The 6,859-nt window shown below is 44.0% G+C and overlaps 1 long non-coding RNA gene across 1 annotated transcript; it reads left to right on the top strand.

Annotated features, from left to right (window-relative positions):
- The first annotated feature begins 2,667 nt into the window (after window positions 1-2,667).
- Window positions 2,668-5,976, top strand: LOC136587798 (uncharacterized). Its single transcript, XR_010787495.1, has 3 exons — window positions 2,668-2,804; window positions 2,888-2,973; window positions 5,754-5,976. It is a non-coding gene; the product is annotated as an uncharacterized lncRNA (long non-coding RNA).
- The last annotated feature ends 883 nt before the right edge of the window (window positions 5,977-6,859 follow it).

The raw sequence follows: 6,859 nt of genomic DNA, 5'->3' as shown, positions 1-6,859 counted from the left end.
TTTTTGTCCCTTTAGGGGACTTCCACAGGGACCCATCAGGCCCCTCTGATCACATTCCAGGGGTCCGATGGTGACAGCCCTTTACATGCTGCAGTGACAGCCCTTTATGGGCTGTCTATGTGACTGCAGCATGTAAAGGGTTAACACAGCAGAGATCGGAGGTTTTCTCTGATCTCTGCTGTAAGAGCTAGTACCTAGCTGTCCTCTGACAGCCAAGCACTAGCTCTCCCTGCCACAGAGACCATCGACTTGCTTCTGACAAGCCGATGGTCTCTATGGCAACCTATAAACAAAGCAGGAGACTTAGAAGCAGGAGATTGCCGGCAGATCGGCAATATCTTCTGCTGGTTTTTCAAAGCCCTTGCTTTGTTCTCTGTGGGACTGTGCAGGCAGAGCACAGTGCCACAGCTTGTGGCATTGTGCTCTGTAGCTCCCATAGTGATACATAGCCCGGAAATCTTCTGGGCTATATCGCTATGGGCAGTGGAGCTCGTCCTGGAAAATTTCCAGGCGTGCCACTCAAGGGGTTAATGCAAAAGGTGCTTACAATACAAAAAAATGCAAAAAGCTAAACTATAAATGACATAGAATGCAAGGCAAAATAATTGCAAAATAAAAAAGAAATAAAAGAAGAATACTAGGCCTTTCACTAATTAGATTGGCTAACTTATGGGCACATTGAACATGTCTTGGGCAGTACTGCAAAGATGTATTGCAGTTTCCTGGGGTCTGACATTTGTTATTGGTTAGGGTCACATTTTACATTGTTCTAGCCATAACTACTGCTTCTTCTGACCATGTGACAGCGGCCAGCTGATTATATGTAGGGTAATATTGTTTTAGAACATATTTCTTACTCATTACATATCTTTATAGGAATCTATAAATGAGAAGTTATTAACCCTTTCCAATCCACTGCCTGACATCTGAAGACATTCTGATTGAAGGCTGTACAGCTCCAATGTCGGAAGACGTCCGGCAGGGTATTCTTACTGTATATTACTGGCCGCTCTGTTCTCGAGGGCCTTTCCAGCATGTCCCATACTGCAGTGCTGGCCCTAGCCAGCAGATGGTGCCATTGTATAATGGCAGAAAGAGAAAGCCCCCTAGGAAACCCTGAATCCAAAATTGAATTGCAAAGGGTTAACATCATGTTTCAGTACTGATTTTTTACCAATCTATTGATACCAAATATGAAGGTTATATATTAATAAGTTGAGTCAATAATGAGTTCTGAGGTTCCAGAGGGGCCCATCTTGGTGCTCAAGACATATGATGTGGTTGAATCTTCTGATCGTAAAACTTATCTTTAGGTCATCTAAAGCTTGGATTATGTAAGAGTTACCTCTGAATTATTATTTTTGCTTTGCCCCACATGCTCAACACATAGGGTGGTGCCGGGTAGACCATCTTTGCTCCTCTTTCTTATTTATATTTGTTACAAATTCTTTATAATCCAGGTGATTGGTGTTTACGCTTTCTTACTAGTCAGTGGGGTGTATTGAGATGCAGATTGCCAGTTACCAAAAGAAACCCTCTTAACAGACTTGCCTGACTTGAATCAATGTTAATTTGTTTTAGCTATGGTCAGCAGCTCACATCAATAGCTTCACATCACTCATCAATGATTGCAATTAACTTATACAAAATCTATACATGATTAGATACACCACATACATACTGGACACAATGCATAACACTCATGATAGTCTAATGTGATTGTTCTCAGCAAGAGAAACCACGTAATCTTGTAGATATGATACCTTTTAATGGCTAACAAAAATACATGATGTAATAATAGCAAGCTTGCGAACCAACGCAGGGTTCTTCTTAAGCCTGAAGAAGAACCCTGCGTTGGTTCGCAAGCTCGCTATTATTACATCATGTATTTTTGTTAGCCATTAAAAGGTATCATATCTACAAGATTACGTGGTTTCTCTTGCTGAGAACAATCACATTAGACTATCATGAGTGTTATGCATTGTGTCCAGTATGTATGTGGTGTATCTAATCATGTATAGATTTTGTATAAGTTATTGTGCTTCTAGGAGAGGTGACAGGTATGTTTTCCTGGTTCCCATGGTGTGTCCCTCTAAATATCACGCAGTGCCCAGAAATCTCACTTTTTTTCAGACTGCCGTGTGCATGCTCTCCCATAGACTTGTATGGAGAGCACAAGCACACGGAAATCTGCAAAGACTCAGATTTTTGAGCAGTGCGCAATCTTCAGCGCAATCTTTCCTGTGTGTCCATCTTCATTGTAGTTCTAATATTCTATTTGTGAACCAGGTAGCTCCGGATGAACAGTGCTGTAGATTCTATTCAGATGGGAGATGGTAGTAACCAAGTGTGATTCGGCAGTGCTGTGTCTATGGGAGCTCCTGGAATGGCTTAAAGTTTTCTCATTGTTCTCCCTTGGACGCGACGTATGTCTTATAGCCTGTTTATTCTATTTTGGGCTGCGTAACCATGCGAATTGGTCAGGCCCGCATGGAAATATCAGTTCTGTCTGCCTTCACTTTGTGGAGGTGCTGGGCTCTCGCTAACACATTAAACAGACCTAGCCGCCGGTGATGTAACCAGAAAAGAATCCTAAAAATCTTGAAGGGAAAACTATGAAGACGACTTACACAAGAGAACAGAACTTCTAGTGTGAGAGCGGCCAGAAATGTCACAGGGGAATGTTTGGTGAAGTCTTTGAATCTCGCAGTGTTGATAATTGTGTTCCCAGGACTTGTTATCTCCAAGAAGCGGACACTCCCTTGGATCATCTCATACCTTGAACTTAACACCCTCTCCTGATTGCAGGCAATGCTTTCCAGTTTGCTTAAGATTAATGTTTGTTTACTACTTACGATGTGTAATTATTGCTGTTAATATGTTCCAGCAGGGGCTCCGGAGCCAAGGGGCCCGATTCCAAAAGAAAACAGAGTCCGTCCTTCTGCATACTAAGCTTCATGTAAGAAACTCAAGGTAATACTTACATGCAGCAGATTGAGTGCAGACAGTTCTGAGACTGAAAAAATCCATTCCACACATCAGAATTAGGTTGTTTCTGCAACATGGATTCCCGCAAGCCCCATTCAGATTAGTGGGATAGTCATAGACACTTCTGCAGTTAGTCTGGCTTGTGTGAATGTACTCCAACATTCGCAGTGATTCGTAGAGTGTTGCACAATGTAGTGAATGGAATTTCAACATAAAACAAACAAGCTCAATGGTCCTTGTATAGACATATGTATTTGCTAATCGCTATAGTGCAGACATACAGTGCCAGCCTTAGGTTAGATATCACCCTGTGTGGAATTACCCCCCACGCATTATAGGAACACAGCAATATACACTCATTGTAAAAAAAAGCACTTAGGAGTTTTCAGAATCAAATTACATTTTCTATGTTTGATTGTAACTAGAGATGAGTGAGAATACTCGGTAAGGCGATATACTCGAGAGAGCATCGCCTTTTTCGACTACCTGCTGGCTCGTCCCTGAAGATTTGGGGGGCCGCGGGGGTGAGCGGGGGTTGCAGAGGTAATTGAGAGGGAGGAGGGATCTCTCTCACTCTCCTCCCCGCTCCCCCTCGCTGCCCCGCGCCGCCCCCCCCCCCCCCGAATCTTCAGGGACGAACCAGCAGGTACTCGAAAAAGGCGATGCTCTCTCTCGAGTATATCGCCTTACCGAGTATGCTCGCTTATCTCTAATTGTAATGTTGATATGAAAAAGTGATTATAATATCAGGGGAAGAGGAGGATTTATTGAGGAAAACTGACCCCTTAAAGGGAGGCTCTAGTATCCTCCTGTACCACCTCTAGCTTGGATGCAAGATGTGATATGGGCGAGCATGGAGGCTCTAGTACCCTGGTGTACCGCCTCTAACTTGGATACAAGATCTGATACGGGCAGGCATGGAGGCTCCAGTACCCTGATGTACCACCTCTAGCTTGGATACAAGATGTGATATGGGCGGGCATGGAGGCTCCAGTACCCTGATGTACCACCTCTAGCTTGGATACAAGATGTGATACGGGTGGGCATGGAGGCTCCAGTACCCTGATGTACCACCTCTAGCTTGGATACAAGATGTGATATGGGCAGGCATGGAGGCTCCAGTACCCTGATGTACCACCTCTAGCTTGGATACAAGATGTGATATGGGCGGGCATGGAGGCTCTAGTACCCTCTTGGGGCGGCTTTAGCTTGCATACAAGATGTGATACGGGCCGGCATAGAGGCGCTAGTACCTTGTTGTACCGCCTCTAGCTTGTATGCACGATGTGATACAGGTGGACATGGAGGCATACAGGTTTTTCTTATAGTATCCTGTGGCTTATTGCTCCACATTTGCTGTAATTGAGCTACTATATCTTACAGAATCGTAGTTTGCATCCCAGATGGTTCTGTATTTGTTCTATTGGTGATAAATCTGGTGTCAGGGCAGGCCACGGAGGTGTGGCAATGTTGTGAAGGCATTCTTGTGACACCCTTGCTGTGTGCGTTATCCTGCTGGAAAATGCCTCTTGGAAGCCTCCATGAGAGGAACACATGTGGCTACAGGATGTCCTAAACATATCACTGAGCTGTCATTGTCCCGTGTACCACTACTAGGGATGCCGACTGTCATGTGCGATGAACCCCCAGACCATCACACCAGCAGGGGGCAGTGTGCCACTCCACAGGAAACGCAGGATTGAGGCGCTCACCCCAAGGTCTTCAGACACAAACACTGCCATCATCAGTATTAAACTAAACCTGGATTCATCGCTGAAGACAACATGGTTCCACTCCGTAGCTGTCCCATTTTGTCGATCATGACACCTCTGCGAATGGAGACGATGGTGGTACATGTAATAGACCCCATGAGACCAAATGTTCTTCAGCCAAGCGCCTGGAAATGGTTCCGACAGACACAGGGATCTGTAACAATGCTGCCACCTGTCTCTGGATGGCGGACCATGAAACAGTTGTAGCTGCTTGTACTTGTCGAATGATCAGGCGATCCCTTCTACTGGTGGTCTGTTGAGCATGTCTTGGGCCCAGTCACCTTGTGTGCGTGTCTGCTTAGAACGGCCCAGGTAGTGGCCAAGTCATTGATATGACTATCCAGCTTCTCGCTTTCCAATAATGCGCTCCCTCAAACTCTGTTAACTGGGAGAAATCTCTTTGATTGCCTCATAGAGGCATCTAGTGGTCAGCAAGCTGTACACAAGTGGAAAAAGAGGTCCACTACATATGAGTAGCCTATGAGAGCCTTTTAGTAGGACAAGTGTGGAACCACTTTTGTCCACAGTGTGACAAAGCAACAATGCTAACGACTAAACCATCGTGCTAGGATATGCAACCAATGTCCAATCAGTGGGGTCTGAAAATTTTGATCCTGGCCAATTGTAAGAACAAAGCGATAGTGGCACTAGCTAAATGTCATGCGCTGTTTCTCTTGTAGGTTCTGCCTGGCTACAACATTGACACATTACTGTTAATGGCCATGCATCCTCTAGTAAAAAAGTACATGGAGTTGACAGGAGATGTAGCGGCATTGTGCTTTATAGCAGCGCAGCCATTTAGCACTAGCAGTTGGTGAAGTTCATAGCAGTCATGGCCAGGAGTTCTTGCGATGTGCCACTAATGTATAATCAGAAACAACCCTTTTTAAGGCAAAAATTCTCATTTTTTTAATACTCTGATGTTTTTTTAATCATATTTTGCTTACAAATATATGCAGCAGCAACTGCAGATATATCCTTTTTTTCTGACAGGTATGAGGACATGGGAAAACTCTGAAAAAAATGCATATGGGGCAATACTGTAGGCACGCCCTGTGTCGGAGGGCAGGGGAGCTGAGCTGTCCCAATGACCTATTTGTCAGTTGTGTGATGTAATTTGTCTCTACCTTTACAATAGAGGTGTTGCCTTTTACTGTAATCCTGCTGATGATGTTGAGATGACTGTAACCCCTGCCCTTATTGTACACAGTACAAACTGAACAGTCACAGGAAGTGTCAGTTTATTATTCTGATGGCTCAGTAGCCCGTATGAAAACTGCAATATTTCAGGATAAGATTTAATTTCACCATACTAAGCAACATTATATCAATAGGAAATGCATTCAGTACTTTATTGGTAAAGGTCTCACCTCCGGAAAATACGCTGATTCCTAGAAGGAAGGATTATGGTCAGGAGCAGAGATCATTACCAGATCAATGGAGCACACAAGGAAGCAAAAACCAGGCTGCACTCAGAGGGATAGTAGCACAAATGCCGAAATTAAGAATGTATAAAAGGGTATAATAGCACTTACCTGGTGGTTGTGGGGCTGGGAGGAGTATAAATCTACTGCTCCCACCCCAAAGAGATCCAGGATAGCACTTTGGTAATAGTGCAGGGTACAAATGCTCCAAAAATGAAATGATATTAGTGTCCAGCATATATATGCATCAAAAGGAATCTACATTAAGGTGTCATGGCAGGTGTACAAACAGGCAAGAAATGTATTTAGGGGGTATTTAGTCTCAATATGTTCTTTAAACAGCCTACAGAAATTGTGGTATTCTGTGACATATTACTTACCTTGTTTGCTGCATCTATACCAAGACTCATTGAGGACCCTTGTGTTGGTGGTAAGTGCTCTCCTTGGTAGCTGTCCTGAAAGGTGGTAATGTCCTGTTTAAAATTTAAAAAAAATCTTGTTATTTGTATAGCACCAACTTATTCCACAGCACTTTCAGGTAATTTTTATTTATTACCCACCCCCCTGCAACCAAACTGGGTACTCATTTTACCAACCTTGGAAGGATGACTCAACCATGAGCCAGCTACCTGCACCATGTGGGGATTAAACCCACAACCCTCAGGTTGTGAGCAA

This window comes from Eleutherodactylus coqui, chromosome 13 (genome assembly GCF_035609145.1).
Source record: "Eleutherodactylus coqui strain aEleCoq1 chromosome 13, aEleCoq1.hap1, whole genome shotgun sequence".
NCBI classification, from domain to species: domain Eukaryota; kingdom Metazoa; phylum Chordata; class Amphibia; order Anura; family Eleutherodactylidae; genus Eleutherodactylus; species Eleutherodactylus coqui.
Note: the sequence above shows the minus strand (reverse complement) of the source record. Positions and strands in the feature narration are given on the sequence as shown.